The 17,184-nt window shown below is 42.6% G+C and overlaps 1 protein-coding gene across 2 annotated transcripts in view; it reads right to left on the bottom strand.

Moving 5' to 3' along the window:
* The window catches only part of ALA2 (aminophospholipid ATPase 2), a 426,245-nt gene that overhangs the window by 101,015 nt on the left and 308,046 nt on the right, over window positions 1-17,184 (bottom strand). The window lies entirely within an intron of this gene.

Here is a 17,184-nt window from a genome sequence, read left to right as displayed (position 1 = left end):
TCCATTAGCATTAAAAAATATACCCATTTATTAAAAATGGTTGAATAGCAATCACAAAATGGGATGTACGCCACTTTCTCCAAAGCTCAGAGTAGGCTAAAGGGATTCCTTGAATCACATTGACACCATGTTTGAGTGGAGCGTGGAGACAGAGAGGCCTATGAAGGAGGCACCTGAGTGGTTACACGAATGGGAGCAAGGGTCACAGGAGGATGAGCCAGTGTCGCTAAGGGGTGAGGAGCAGACTGAGAGTAGGGTGCTGATGTCCAAGCCTCATCACCACCTTCTACACAAACTGAGACACCAATCAGCAGCTGTCCAACTCCAGACATAAGACCTTCTTCTAGAGGAGAAACCATTACCTTTTCCCATAACAGGGGCAGAGGAAATAAATAGCTAACTACTAAATTGATCATTTTAGACGACTCATGATGGTGACATACATCTATTATACATTTGATGTAATTGTATTGTGAATTCAATTTGAGTCTTGACTGGACAGATACCAGTATTGAAAATTTATGTTTGATCCATTATCTGGCATTTTATGTATTAGCCACGGTTTCATATTTCTGTGATAATGTAATTATATGATGTTCACCTTAGTTTATATTTGAAAAAGGTTAAAAAAAATATTTTCTATTTGTTGATACTTGTCATGGTTTGCCAATTTTTTCTCCAATGTTTCTGATGTCCCAAGGTCATGACCCTCTGCAACATTTTGGCAACACCAATGCTTGCAACATTGCTGTAAACATGATCATATTAAACAAATTTTGGTCAAAGGTTGGGTTTAATCTAACTTTCCTGAAGGACTTTTGGCTCTTGTGCAAAGTGCCATCCCTTTTACATTTAACACTTCAAAAATGCCTCATATAGAGGCCATCCTCCATTTCTCATATTTAACATTTCATAAACACAACAAACAGATTCAATGTTGATATTTTTACAGCATCCAATCATTTGAATGGATTTGTGACTATATCCTAGCGCTTCAAACAGATTAAAATCAGCCCAGGCATGATCATCACATTCGAGCCTAGGAGATATCTCGAATCATTAAATGGTTGCTGAGCCATGATAATAACAATCCACAGAACTGTTGCTCACCTGTAAGGACTGACCAAGCACATAGAAACAACAACAACAACAAAAACAGACTAGAGAGTTGAAAATGAAAATTAGAACGCAATACCATGACCAACCATGAGATTCTGATTACTGTTGCAGTTCCTGGTTATTATTCACCTATCTGATTAGATTATTTGTCTTCTGCAATTAACTTCTGACAAATACTCACAGGAACTGAGAAAAATAATAATCATAGGAACTGAGAAAATTATGTGCATACACAAATAATGAACACCAAATTTTCAGACAAATGTCTTCGGAAAAACCCCAAAGGGAAAACTAGTTTTGTAGATGAGGATTTTAATATTTTATTATTAATTCTTCAGCAAAACTATTACAACAGGTTGCCCTAAAATAGAAAACCTCCGGTAAAATATTTTCTTCACTTCTGCAAGTCTATATGACCTCCTGGAAGCAACTCAACCCCTCAGATCAAATTCAGCCTCCCTCTGGCTAGTCGATCTAACTCACACAATCAGCCTAGCAGATAAATCCGGCTCTCCTGGCAACTTGCACTCGTTAGGAAAAGTACTCAGCCTCCACTGGAAAATCTGATCTTGCTGGCAAATCGAACTTACTTAGGAAAATCGACCCTCTTATGGGAATTTCGTCCTTCCTCCAGCCTTTCTACTGGAAATTCGGCCTCTCTACAGAAAATCGATCTCCCTCTGTCATTGAGAATCTGGAAATCACTATGAAGATTTTCTCTCTGGAACTTTGAACTTCAATCTTTGTTGAAACCCTTCTGCTAGTGTCCCTACACTACCTCTGCGCCCTTGCTCTCACTGCAATGTTGTGTCTTCATCTCTCACTGATCTTGTGTGTTCTCCAAATAACCTATCGATCTCCTCTTATGTCATGTCCCTTCTCAAATACATTTGTAACAAAGTGCTGCTACACAATTTTGCACAATTTTGGCTAAGGAAGAGAACCCATCATTTTCGACTTAGGGACGTAAGAGGCAATTCAACTTTATTTGGTTGCTAGTGGAATGTGTGGGCCACCCACATGAGAATTCAAACTGGGCCATTCGAATGGCTTGGAGGGAAGTCGAATAGGTGGATGGAGGGGCCCACATGAGGCAAGGGAGGCCCAAGGAGTCTATAAGGAGGAAGCAGCTCTCATTTTGGGAATCATTCTTGCATCTTGCAAACAAAATTACTTGACTATTTGCTATGTTGTTTAGCTGAGTGATCCTGTTGTTTAGCCACGAATCTCTCAAGCGGGAGATTCAACATCTACTTCGGGGGACCTTCCATGCCCGCCCTAGAGAGGCAATTCCATAAGGATTGCGAGAGTTCCGGGGTGTGTTACAGCACTACCATTCAGCCAGAACAGGGAGTGCGTATTTCTGGGTAGTGGGAGAATACATAGGGCGAGTCTGGAGCCACCAGAGATCAAGTATTTCCCAGGAGAGTTAGTGGACTGAGAGAGCAGCAATAGGCCAACGTTCTTTGTGAGTTTTGGAGCCAGCAGAGCCAGCATCCCAGCAGTTCGAATTGTTGGACTTGGCGACAGCACAAAGGCCATTCTAGCAGTTTTCGTGGAGTTTAGGAGCAGGTGCCATAGGCCAAAAGCCCATCCAGGAAATCAAGGATTTGATAGTAGGGGTTAGCCCAACACTTTGGGACCATTTCCGGGAGGATTTACAGGCAATTTCCAGCAGGCCGAGTTTTGCAGTTGCAGTTGAAGTTGAGCTCCAAAGGGGTCGAATTTCAGAAATCTAAACCAGCCAAAATCCTTCAAGGGTTTTTCTGGGTTTAGGCCAAAGAGTTCGAGGTTAAAAGCCAATAATTTTCTGGGCAAAGGAAGTGGACCTTTCAGCCATTTGAACTTCAGCAGAAAGGCAATTTTCTGGGCAGCACAGTGCAGATTGGTGCAGCAGTTGGACAGCCTTCAGTTTAGCCATTTTCTCACCTTGGTTTGGTCATGCTTGTCCATTAAGACAAGCCCAGGTGCACCATCTTATTATCCATTATAGTTTGCCTTCAAAAAAGTAATAAAAGTGGCTCAACAATTCCTTATTTGCAGCATTTCCATGGGTGTTTAATGTGTATTTCATTTTTATATTCCGCTACACAGATTATTTTCTTTATATCACTTGTCTTCCTATTTAGGATCATTACAGTGGAATTTGAGCCTAGTTCTTGGCTCAACTGTGGGGATTGTCTCCTATGAGAGAAGGGGACCAGCAGAACATCACCTACCAAAGGCAAAGGTACCGAAGCAAAGAAAGAGAGTTGGAAATTGCTCCAGACACGGAGGATAGAGGGAAAGCAGTAGTAGAAGAGGAGGGCATTGTGGAGCCCAAGAGCAAGAAGAGATGGCTTTCGACAACCTCCTAAGGGCCAAGGGTCAGAAAGATATGCTGGAAAAGGTCAAGTCGCAGAACAGAGAGAGGACCACTCCTAGAGGGTTTCTGTTTGGGGAAACTTATGGGGCCTCTCAGCAATTCGAACATCCCTCACCAGCAGCACAGCACCCATCAACCAGTGGGCCAACTCGTGCTACACTGCCTTCTTTTGTACCAATGGCACAAATCAAACCTGCAACGGGTGAAGACCCCATTCATATGGGAGACTATTTCAGAGAGTGGCAGTCTATGGATGCAAACTTTAAGGAAGCCCTCTCTTTCAAAGATTTCTGCAAGCTCAAGCAGAGTGAGAAGAACAAGCATTATGAAGGACAGGGAACCCAAAACTACGAGTTGCAAAGGACCATTGGGAGGATGTACTTCCCTACTTTCGATTGCATTGCCAAATGCACAGCTAGGGCCTGGGTTGAGAAGATGGACACCTACTTCCAACTCAACCGGATGACAGAACAGGAAACCATCAAGATGGACACACTACACATGGAGGGGGAAGCCCATAACTAGTGGTTTCATGGCTTGACCAACCTAGGGCATGCCAATGTGGCTTCTTATGAGGAGTTCACCAAGAGGGTGGTGGAGCATTTTGACAAGAGAGATCCAAACGCCCATTTCAGAGAGCTGACCCAACTACGCCAAACAGGCAAACCAGAGCAGTACATCTCAAAGTTTCTGTGAGTATAAGTGTTGTTTCCGATCTATCAGAGGCTAAGAGGGTGTACACCTTCATTGAGGGCTTACTTGAGCCCCTGCGTGGACTGGTGAAGTCACGCAAACCCTCCATGCTGCAGGAAGCAGTCTTGTGCACCAGAGATCTACAGGGGGCCATCCCCAAGACTAGAGCACCTTTTCCTGCACGGACCCCTTTTCCACAAAAGGGGCATGAGACTAGACCTCCACCTCAGAGGACCACACAAGGGAGGGGGCAGCTAGATGATGAGACACGAAAGGACCTCAGGAGGAGGAAGTTGTGCTTCACATGCAGGGAGCCCTAGGCACCAAGCCATCGGTGCACTGCCGGTAGAGCACACTATATTGAGGTTTTTTCTGACAGTGACTAGGAGGACGAGGTGGAGCAGGATTGTGGTGTGGCAGATGGTGAGAGTCCGGCAGATAGAGGGCCACCACCACCACCTCCACAAGGTGGGGCATCCCTTGCCCCAGCCGGGGGAGTCCTTGCTTCCTTATGCAGGATTCCCAAATTTTTGACACTGAGGATCAGAGGCATTGTACAGGGGCAGAGGGTGTCAGTCCTAGTTGACAGTGGGGCTACCCACAATTTCATATATGCCTAGTTGGTTTAGAGGAGGGGCCTCACCACGGCTGAGTTTGAGGGCTTTTCAGTCCTACTACCAGGTGATTGTACTATACAATGCACTCGATATGTGCCTTCCTTGACAGTAGTTATGGGGAACTACTCGATGACAGATCATTTCTTTGTGGTTGATGTGCCAGACACCAACGTGGTGATGGGTGTCCAGTGGTTGTATTCCCTTGGGCGAGGCACAACAGATTGGAGGAAGCCAGAGATGGAGTTCATTGGGCCAGATGGAAAACTGGTAGTTTTGAGAGGCATGCAACCTTATCCACCTTAGACAGTTTCGGCCCACAGGATGGAGGCAGTTCTGCAACATGGGGACATTGCATGGGCAGTTGAGCTGAGAATTTTACAGGCTGGGGGGCAAGCTCAGTGACCACCACCAGACATACAGGCTTTGCTGGACAGATACGCAGTGTCAGTGTTGCAGGGGAGCGCCTCCTCCCCCCCGATCCCGCTCCCAATGCATGCTCCAGGCGGGAGCGACTGAGGAGCGGGTCAGGAGCATGCTCCCGAAAAGGGAGCAATTTCAGGAGCGCGCTCCTTAAAAAAAAAAACGTTCCCTGCCTTTTCGGGAGCATTTTGCCTTTTTTGCAATTTTTGTTTTGCAATGATGTTCCAAATGCAATTTTTTTCAAAGAAACAAATAAGTATTGAGTGGGGCAGCTTAATGATCAAGTCTATGGCCCTAGTATTGATATGTGATTCATGGTAATGTTAAATTCTTAAAGTAAAAGTGACATTCTCCTTAATCTTCATTTTCATCCTTTTACTTAAATTTTTAACATTACCATGAAATGACTCAGGATGTTTGAGAGTTGTTTCGACCTCATTGGATTTCATATAGAGAAAGTAGAATTTTAGATTTCATTCAAAATCCAGTAGACTTATCAGTGTTTCAGGATTTCAAGATTGCAATGTTTCCATTGAATTTTGTCATGTATTAGGGTATGGAACTCGTATTTAATCAAGAGCACCAATCCCTCTATGTACCTTGATGTTAGTGACATTGGTTGTCGAACTCCTCTATCATGACCCTCCTAAAAATGTACGCATCACTCAAACAAAATCTTGACTTGACATGCTATGCTTTTTCTATCTTATGTTAATGCTTAGAGGGTGATATTAATGACAAATATCCCTATACAGATACAGAGGTAATGACAAAGATACCTCTGGATATTAATGCTTAAAGGGTGATATTAATGACAAAGATCCTGATTTTCCAACAAGACTAAAAAATTAGACATTTCTCGCAGTGGCAAGAGGCCTAAGCATAAGCAATAAATAATAGATTTACTTGAATTTTCTAGTTTCTAGTAGTTTTTATAACTATTGACTCTTTCATATTTATTATGATATTTTTTTAAACAATATATGACAATTTAAGTTTGAAGTTGGCAATTATAACTCATTAGTAATGAATTATGAATATGATGCTTCATGAAAGTTGAAAGTTGTTTCATTTCATTACATGTTAGATATTATTTGTTGTAATGGTTACACTTAGCTTACAAGTACAACTTTGGTGATCAATGATGATAAATGTTATATATTGAATTTTGAAAGCTTGAAACTTTAAGATTGTGAATCATGAGACTCAATATGTTTTATTTACTATGTTACTAACTTGTGGATGTAGTTGATGAAGATTATAACTTCTAGATGATTGTTGTTATATGGTTCAATCTATGTTTTTTATTTTTTTTATATCTAATTCATCATTCTAAATGTTTTTGTTGACATATATGTATCAAAACATAAAACTATATATATATATATATATATATATATATATATATATATATATATATATATATATATATATATAAATGCTCCAGGATTCGCTCCCAAACCGAGAGCTTCTAAAAATGTCGCTCCCACACCCGTTTTCGCTCCTGCTCCCAAACACTACGCAGTGTTGTTTGGGGACATTCCACCAAACAGGGGATTTGAGCACGCTATTGAGTTGGATTCGGGTGTGCAGGCAGTGATCACCACCACTTATAGGCATCCCAAGGCCTATAAGGACAAGATAGCGAAAGCCATTCAGGAGTTGCTAGTATTGGGCCATATCAGGGCCATATCAGGCCAAGTTCCATTCCCTTTGCTTCTTCAGTAGTACTAGTGAAGAAGAATGATGGAACCCTTCGCATGTGCATTGACTACCGGACCCTCAACCGAAAAGAACTGAAGAACCGATACCCCATTCCCCGCATAGATGAGCTGATGGACGATTTTAGAGGAGTCAAGTACTTCCCTAAGATCGATCTGCGTTCAGGGTATCACTAGATCAGGGTGAGGGATCAAGATATCCCTAAGACAGCCTTTCGGTGCCACTATGGGCACTTCAAGTCCCTGGTCATGCCATTTGGGCTGACCAACGGTCTGGCCACCTTCCAATCATGCATGAACCATGTCTTCTGGGGACACTTGAGGAGGTTCATGCTAGTTTTCTTCGATGACATTCTGATTTACAGTCGGAAATAGGAGGAGCACCTCCAACACTTGGAGGAGGTACTCCGCATTCTGGAGGAGCAGCAACTTTATGCCAAGCTCTCCAAGTACGAGTTTGGTTTGACAGAGATGCTCTACCTAGGGCATATCATTGGTGCTGATGGGGTGAAGGTCCATGAGGAGAAGATTTGGGCCATCCGAGAATGGCCAGTATCCCGAGATGTGACTTTGTTGAGGGGCTTCCTGGGCATTTGCACCTAATACAGGAAGTTTGTCAAGGGGTTCTCACAGTTGGCAGCACCCTTGAATGATTTGACCAAGAGAGGGGCTTTCGCATGGATTGATGGAGCACAGGTTGCCTTCGACCACCACAAGGAGGTAATGAGCAATTTCCTGGTCTTGGCACTTCCAGATTTTTCCTAGCCATTCACTGTGGAGTGTGATGCATCCGGGGTGGGAGTTGGAGCAGTATTGTCATAGGAGGGGCATCCCATTGCTTTTGAGAGTCGGAAGCTCCTACCACATGAGTTGTCATATTCCATATATAACAAAGAGATGTTGGCCATCATGCATGCATTGGCGAAATTCCGACAATACTTGGTGGGCAACAGGTTTCGATTAAAGACTAATCACAACAGTCTTTGTCACTTCATGGGGCAGCAAGGCCTCAACAATAGGCAGCAGAGATGGGTCAGCAAGGTGTAAGCCTATGACTTCAACATAGAGTATGTGCGGGGAAAGCACAATGTGGTTGCCGATGCTCTATCTCGAAGACCAATTGGGTTATCCATTATGGGCATCTGCCATGATTGGAAGGCTCAGCTATTGGTGGAGTACTCCAAGGAGAGGAGGGCATGCGAGGTATTAGAGGGTACCCATGCAGATGAGCGTTACCGAGTGATGGATGAGGTCATCTATTACAAGGGGCACAATTTATTAGTACCCAACTCGCAGTTGAGAGAACGGGTGCTCCAGGCAGCACATGGTTCACCATTATCTGGGCACTAGGGGTTCCGGAAAACATATATGGCACTCAGGGAGAGATTCACATGGAAGGGCCTCAAGGGGGGTGTGCTGAAGCACATACAAGAGTGTGAGGCATGTCAGAGGAACAAGGGGGAACTGATCTACCCCACAGGATTGCTACAGCCACTTCCCATGCCTGAGGGGAAATGGGAAAGTATCTCTATGGATTTCATCACAGGGCTCCCCACAGTGCAGGGGAAGGACTGCATCTACATAGTGATCGAAAAATTGACCAACTATGCCCACTTTTTCGCCATCCCCACTAGATACATGGTTGCTTAGGTTGCAGAACTATTCTTGTGGGAGATTTTCAAATTACATGGGCTCCCCAAGAACATTGTGAGTGACAGGGACAACAGTTTCATGGAAGGCTTCTGGCAGGAACTTTTCAGATTGGTCAGGACCGAGCTCACTCCTAGCACCAACTACCATTCTCAGACAGATGGCCAGACCGAGAGGGTTAATCAGTGGTTGGAGGGGTACTTGAGGAACTACGTGATCGGTCAGCAGAGGGCTTGGATTCAGTGGTTGCATCTGGGCGAATACTACTACAACACCACCCACCTAATGTCCATTAGTATGACTCCTTCCTGTGCTCTATATGGATATGATGCAGTAACTTTTGCTGACATTCTTTTTGTAGACAGTCGGGCCCCAAAGGCCAAAGACTAGGTCCAAGAGAGCCAAGACATCCTCAAGGCTCTCAAGCACTCAAGCATAACTTGGTGACAGCCCAAAATCAGCAGAAGGTATACGCATACCGGTAGAAGACGGAGAGGCATTTCGAGTAGGGGCACTTGGTATACCTTCGGCTACAGCCTTACAGGCAGTCCACACTGAAGCATAAGGGGGCCAAGAAGCTACAACCACGCTTCTATGGACCCTACTAGGTGATTAGACGAGTTGGAGAGGTGGCCTATGAGCTAGAGCTGCCTCAGGGGTGCAGGATCCACAATGTCTTTCATGTCTCATGCCTTAAAAAGGTGTTGGGACAACAGGTGACAACAATTGTTGATCTTACCCCACTATATGATGAAGGCCACTTGGATTTGGAACCTGAGGGTATCTTGGAGAGCAGGGAAAGGAAACTAAGGAGCAAAACTATCAGGGAGTTCTTGGATAGTTGGAAGAACTTGCCAGATGAGGATGCCACCTGGGAGGGTCAACACATCTTGGAGCACCCAGCTTAGAGGTTGCTTGAGGGCAAGCAACATTTGGGAGGGGAGGACTGTCAAGTCCCTTCTCAAATACATTTGTAACAGGGTGTTGCTACACAATTTTGCACAAGAGAACCCATCATTTTCGACCTAGGGACTTCGGAGGCAATTCAACTTTATTTGGTTGTTAGTGGAATGTGGGGGCCACCCACATAAGAATTCGAACTGGCCATTCGAATAGCTTGGAGGGAAATCGAATAGGTGGATGGAGGGGCCCACATGAGGCAAGGGAGGCCCAAGGAGTTATAAGGAGGAAGCAACTCTCATTTTGGGATTCATTCTTACATCTTGCAAACAAAATTACTTGATTGTTCACTCTGTTGTTTAGTTGAGTGAACCAACTGTTTAGACACAAATCTCTCAAGCGGGAGATTCAACCTCTACTTCAAGGGACCTTCCGTGCCCACCCTAGAGAGGCAGTTCCATAAGGATTTCAGGAGTTCCGGGGGTGTGTTACAACACTACCATTCAGCCAGAACAGGGAGTGTGTATTTCTAGGTAGCTGGAGAATACACAGGGGGAATTTGGAGCCATCAGAGATCAAGTATTTCCCAAGAGAGTTAGTGGACTGATAGAGCAACAATAGGCCAGCGTTCTTTGTGAGTTTTGGATCCAGCAGAGCCAGCGTCCCAGCAATTCAAATTGTTGGGCTTGGCGACAGCGCAGAGGCCATTCCAATAGTTTTCGTGGAGCTTAGGAGCTGGTGCCATAGGCCAAAAGCCCATCCAGGAAGTCAAGGATTTGATAGTAGGGGTCAGCCTAGCACTTTGGGACCATTTCCGGGAGGATTTACAGGCAGTTTCCAGCCGGCCGAGTTTTGCAGTTGCAGTTGAAGTTGAGCTCCAAGGGGGTCAAATTTCAGAAGTCTAAACCAGCAAAAATCCTTCATGGGTTTTATGGGTTTAGGCCAAGGAGTCCAGGGTTAAAAGCACATAATTTTTCAGCCATAGGAACTGGACCTTTCAACCATTCGAACTTCAGCAAAAAGGTAGTTTTCTGGGCAGCGCAGTGCAGATTGGTGCAGTAGTTGGACAACCTTCAGTTCAGTTATTTCCTCACCTGGGTTTGGTCATGCTTGTCCATTGAGACAAGCCCAGGTGCACCATCTTATTATCCATTGTATTTTGTCTTCAGAAAAGTAATAAAATGGCTCAGCAGTTGCTTATTTGCAGCATTTCCATGGGTGTTTAATGTGTATTTCGTTTTTATATTCCGCTACACAGATCATTTGCTTTATATCACTTGTATTCCTATTTAGGATCATTACATATTATAATCTTTCATTGATGAATCAACGGCCATGATCTTATCTCAATCGATGTCTAAGATCATATTGACCCTATCAACTGACTTTTGTGAAACTCTCTAGAGGAAAATCAATTTACCCTAAATTAATATTGATTAATTAATCTATTTCCCTAAGTTAAACTTAGGAAAATTAATTAATTGCTTAATTAATTTTAATCAAGGCCTTTTCTTGTGAAACCTTTTCTAGATATTGGAGAAAATGTGTTCCTTAGCCTCACAGACACAATCTGACAATAGAACACCTATCCGAGCTACACAAACTTACACCAACAACGTTTAAGAATCTGCAATCATGATGAAAATTAAAGCAACAATAAAAGCGAACCTTTACTCTCAATTTTCAGTGTCTAAAAACATTGATAGAAACTTCTGGGAATTCAATGGAAGGAGATTGTGCCTCAAAAGATTGGATACAAGGAATGTTGTTGATCTGGATTGGAACATTATATTATTTGGCATCCATCTTGATGCTTTCAGAGTGGAAAAGATGAAGGAATCAAGTAACAAGACCATTTTTACTAGTAGGACCCAGTTTAGCGAATTAGGGTTTGAAACCTTTCAAAAGTAGTTTGACGCATCAAACAATGTTTTCTGAGAGTACAGCTTTGTCAATTAAATAGGGCACCCCCTACCACTATTCTACATAGAAATACCATTCTAATGGGAATACATCACCCCAATCGAAGTCTATATGCAAAAGTTATGCCACCCAGAAGCTATGTCACAAGGTTTGTCGAACTTCAACCTTGAGGTACAAAGTTTGGCGAACCTTAAAAAAATTTTGAAATTTGGAAAACCTCATCGAACCTCATAACCATTGACCAAGTCCATGGATCAAAACTCATAGCCTCATGTCACAACAACTCAATCTCGCAATCTATTCTTGCAGTTTCCATATCCGTGATAGCATTTTTTATGTTTGATGATGTTGATTTCTGACTATTTTATCCTATATTTCATTTTAAAAGTTATATATATATATATATATAGAGAGAGAGAGAGAGAGAGAGAGAAACATGATGGTGACCCTCATTTGAACGTCATCAAAAAATTCCAACTTGAGCCAAACCTAATCATTGACAAACTCAAACTCAAACCCGAACCATATGACTTATCATGGAAGTTGATCTTCCTGTTTTGACCACCATCATTCGAGACGATCCAACATCAACCCCCATTATTCATGGAAAAGGGGCTAGCCATGTGATCATGATGAAGAAGACTCTAGAAGAGTCAATATTGTAACTCTGTTTAACAGTTCAAGGAGTCCAACTTAACCACTAATTGGCTATCGGGCTATGTTATAATCAAGCCACTAAGAGGAAAAGGGGTTCCATTCTATTCAAGTGCATTTTGTTCAATAGATGAACAGAGTAGCCAAGGGTGGATAGGGAGAGAGAAACCAGAGAGGATTTGTGCATTGTAGTAGCCCACGAGCCACATGCCTCACTTAGGGGTTCCTTTCTATTCGAGTGCATTTTGTTACATAGATGAGCAGAGTAGTCAAGAGTGGACAGGGAGAGAGAAAATAGAGAGGATTTGTGTATTGTAGTAGTCCACGAGCCACAGATCTCACATCTTTGTACTTGCATCAATTTTCCATTCAAAGAAAGAGAGTAGAGTAGCCTCACCTTCGAGCTGGGTTTTCTCCCAAAAGGGTTTCCCAGGTAATATCTTTTTCCAATTGTGGTATGTTAGTTTTATTTTGTTGTTCTCTATTTTCTGCATTATTATAATTTGCATGCATATGCAATAAACAGCAATTAGCAGATCCATAAATCTAAGGAGAAATAAACTCTCATAGAGTAGATTCCATATTTTCTAATATATTTTGATAGATATGTTGTGATGAACTGTCCAATGAAATATCCATGGTAGTTTACTAATCATATTGCTATCAAAGCAAGTTTCCTTGGGTATATTGTGTTAGTTTTTGATGGATATGGTAGCATTGGACAGGTGTTCTAGTCTCATACGATACTAGGAGGCTAAGGAACACTAGATCTCTAAAACCCAGAAAAGGTTTCGCAAGATAAGCTTGGGAAACACCTTAAGTAAATTAATTTACCATAATTTAAATATTTCCTAACTTAGGAAAAGTGGTAAATTAAAGTTAATTAATTAAGGATGTTCAAAATTTCTCTACAGGTTTCTACTGATGAAGTCTAATTGATCTTAGTCGCCGATGGAGATTAAATCGTGCTCATTGAGACTACAATGAGAGATTATAAGAGTAGGTTGAAGGGCTTGGAGACAATATCAAAGTGAACAATCTTGAGAGGCAAATCGAGCTACCCAGTTTCCAGCCTTCAATAAGGGCACGGTTCAAGCCAGTGAAAGAGCATCAGAAGAGCGAGCAGAAGAGATTTGAGAGCAAACATCCAGAGGAGAGATTCCCAATATTTTTCCATTGCCAAAGTGACAGGAAAAGGGAGGCAGATTTCATCTGTAGAGGAGGTTGTACAAGTAGTGAAAATAACAAGAAACCCCAGTGCGAGTTGCCGAAAGAGCCACAAATCAATCGCTAAGGGCCACATCTATTTCCGGAAGGCAAAGCGAGTGGTTTCCAGTGATAGAGGGAGGGAGGCCGGCTCAATTAGAGCTAGTTTCCAGGTAGTGCGATTGAATCCAGAGCCACCAATGCACATTTTGGGCAGAGATGCAAGTAGCCAACAGGGAGTGCAAGTGGTTGGATAGAGGTCGAGTTGGTTTGCAAAGGAGATCTGAGATCTCCAGTATATTTTGCCAGTTGTGATCTATATTTGTCAAAGGATAGCCAGTTGGGAATCCAGTGGTAATAATTCTTAAATTGTTGCATAATAAAATAAACCCTCATCTACTGCACCGATTTTCTCTTTGGGCTTTTTCGGGTGATTTTAGTCCAAAGATATTGGTGTCATTTTATTGTGTGTGCATCTATTTCTCAGTTCCTATTTTATAATTTCGCAGCGTTTTTATTGTGAATAGTGCATCAGTGATATAATCATTATTTGGCAAAACAAATAAATTAATAATAGTTAGAAGATTAGACTCCAATTTGTGCATTTGTGGAAATTTCACATGGTATCAGAGCATTGAAGATTAGATCAGAAGCTCAGAGGTGGAAGGAAGAGAGATCATGCAATTTCAAAGGGAGATCTGAAGCACTTTCTCCAAATCTATGCATATCCAACCAGGCAATGCGAGAAGCAGACAGGCAAAAATCGATTTCCATTTCAGGGTGAAGGGAAAGTTCGATTTGCCCCAAAAGCAGTAGTAGCAGGTAGTAGGATTGCCAAAGAGGGTTTTCAGTGAGCAGATCTAGTGCAGAAGATTTGCAACAAGGGTTTTGCAGTTGCAGATCAACGCAGGAAGGAAGAGAAAAGAACGCTACAAGGATTTCCATAAATTCTCAGAGTGTTTCAGTTTTCCAGTTGCAGCAAAGGAGGTCGTGATTTCTACCAGCAGAAAGCCACAACAAACTTTTCAGTCCAACCAGTACGAGTTTCAGGGTTAGTAGTACATCACCAGATACTGAAGGACTTCTGAGAGGTAGAGAGAGTTACCCAGTAGAAGCAGCATGCAATGCGAATTCTAGGAAGGGCACCAAACACAAGTGTAGAAGCAAATCTACACATTCCAGGGCAAGTGCATGTAGCAGAGAGAAGGTTGAGTTGTCGCAAGGAGGAGATTTCTAGCATATAGTTCTCCAGCTTATTTGAGTGTCATAGATTTTTGCAGCTTTCTAGAGATGGTAGTACGATATTACCAAAAGACGACATGTGAGTTCGCTAGAATGCAGATCTGAGCAACAAATCGACTTTCAGTTGTTGGAGACAAGTGTCGAAGGAAGTGCGTGTTGCAAAGTGAAGAAGGGTCCCAGCCAGAGACAAGACTCGAAAGGAGATATAGCGACACAAGTTCCAGGAGGAGGGTATGAGCCTCCAGTGTGCCAGGTTGGGCAAGATGCAAGGGAGGAGGAGCAAGGAGGTCTAGATCTACCCATGGAGGGCTTGATTAGTAGATCAGATCCACGTGTTGTGTGTTCCCATTTGGATTAGTACCTATGCTACGGGAGCCAAAGAGATAAAGTAGGAGGAGAAATAGTCGTGATATGGAGGTACATGAGTTCAGTGATAGCAGGGTGCAATCAGGTATTCAAGAGACAATGCAAAGCCAAGGAGGTGCAGTCAGATTCTCGAGAGGCAATTACATAACCAAAACCAGGCATATTTAGTTACTTGGAGACAATTGCAGAGACAGTTGGGCGCAATCTAACACTCGTGAGACAGTTGCGAAGCTAGATGTCGTGACACAGACGTCTGAATTGCCAGTTGCAATTAGCAGACATAGTATCAGCGAAAGAGATTTCCTAGTTATTTTTGGTGGGAGATCAAAACTCAGAGGGAGTCTAGCTTTAGAGGGAGCTTGATCTTCAAGTTCTGGGCAGATCAGTACACAGTTCCAGTGGTTGTAGCAGCACAATCGTAATGCAGGAGCAACAGCGCAAAGGCATCAACACACTGAGATCAAAGTATGCACAGTAGCATGGCTGACAGTGTTTGTCAGTTTGATTACTTCACATTGATTTCCAATGACAGGGAGTCAATTCATCTTGAAGATGTGAAAAAAGGAGGTATAACAAATGTCATGCATCAGCAGCGCGGATCAGTTCGACTACATGTTCCAACAGACCAATACGTGGTTGATATACTCACGAAATCTCTAGGGAGAGCCAAGTTCGTCAACTTCAGAGAACAGATGGGTATAGTGGAGAACAACTTCCTCCCTAAGAGGGAGTGTTAGTTTTTGACAAATATGGTAGCATTGGACAGCTGTTATAGTTTCAGACGATGTTAAGGGACTAAGGAACACTAGATCTCCAAAACCTAGAAAAAGTTTCGCGAGATAAGCTTGAGAAACACCTTAATTAAATTAATTTGCCATAATTAAAATATTTAGAAAAGTGATAAATTAAAGTTAATTAATTAAGGATGATCGAGATTGCTCTAGAGGCTTCTATTGATGAAGTCTAATTGATCTTAGTCGTCAATAGGGATTAAATCGTGGTCTTTGAGACTTCAACGAGAGATATAAGAGCAGGTTGAAGGGCTTGGAGATAGTATCAGAGCAATCAGTTGTGAGAGGCAGATCAAGCTACCCAAATTGCAGTGTTCAGCAAGGGCGCAGTTTGAGCCAAGGAAAGAGCATCGAAAGAGGGAGCAGCTGAGATCTGGAGGAGAGATTCCCATTATTTTCCCAATGCCGAAGTGGTAGGAAAAGGGAGGTCGAATTCATCTGCAAAGGAGGTCATACAAGTAGTGTGAATAGCCAAAAACCCAGTGCGAGCTGCCAGAAGAGCCACAGATCAGTAGTTGAAGGCCATATCTATTTTCGGAAGTCAGAGCGAGTGGTTTCCAATGACATAGGGAGGCAAGATGACACAGTTAGAGCCAGTTTCCAGGCAAAGCGGCTGGATCCAAAGCCACCAGTGCTGCACATTTTGGGCAGAGGTCTGAGTACCCAGCAGGGAGTCCAAGTGGCTAGATAGAGGTCGACTTGGTTTGTAGAGGAGATCGAGATCTCCAGTATATTTTTCCAGTTGTGATCTATATTTGCCAGAGGATAGCCAGTTGGACATACAGTTGTAATCATTTTCAAATTGTTGCATAATAAAATAAGCCCTCATCTGTTGCACCAGTTTTCCCTTCAGGGTTTATTCGAGGATGTTTAGTCAAAAAATATCGGTGTCATTTTATTGTGTGTGCATTTATTTCTCAAATCCTATTTTATAATTCTGAAACATTTTTATTGTGAAGAATGCATCAGTGATTTAATCATTATTTGCCATAAACAAATAAATTGAATAGTTGCAAGATTAAATTCTAGTTGGTGCATTTGTGGAAATTTCACATGCTATCAAAGCATTGAAGATCAGATCATAAGCTCAGAGGCGAAAGGAAGAGAGATCCTACAGTTTCAGACGAAGATTTGAAGCACTTTCTCCAGATCTACGCATTTCCAACCAAGCAGTGTGAGCAGCAGGGAGGCATAAATCGATTTCCAGTTCAAGGTGAAGGGAAAGTTTGATTTTCCCTAGAAGTAGTGGCAACAGGTAGTAGGATTGTCAAAGAGGGCTTCCAGTGAGCAAATCAGTTGATTTGTAGAGCAGATCTAGCGCAAACGATTTGTAGCAAGTGTTTTGCAGTTGCAGATCAATGCAGAAAGGAAGAGAAAAACACACTAAGGGAATTTTCATAAATTCTCAAAGGGTTTCTAGTTTTCAAGTTGCAGAAAGGAGGTTGTGATTTCTAGCAACAAAAGGTCATAGCAAACTTTTCAGTCCATACAGTACGAGTTTCAGGGTTAGCAGTACA

This window comes from Pinus tabuliformis, chromosome 7 (assembly GCF_031772625.1).
Source record: "Pinus tabuliformis cultivar Carrire ecotype Pingquan chromosome 7, CPIR1, whole genome shotgun sequence".
NCBI lineage: Eukaryota > Viridiplantae > Streptophyta > Pinopsida > Pinales > Pinaceae > Pinus > Pinus tabuliformis.
This window is presented reverse-complemented; position numbering and strand designations above follow the sequence as displayed.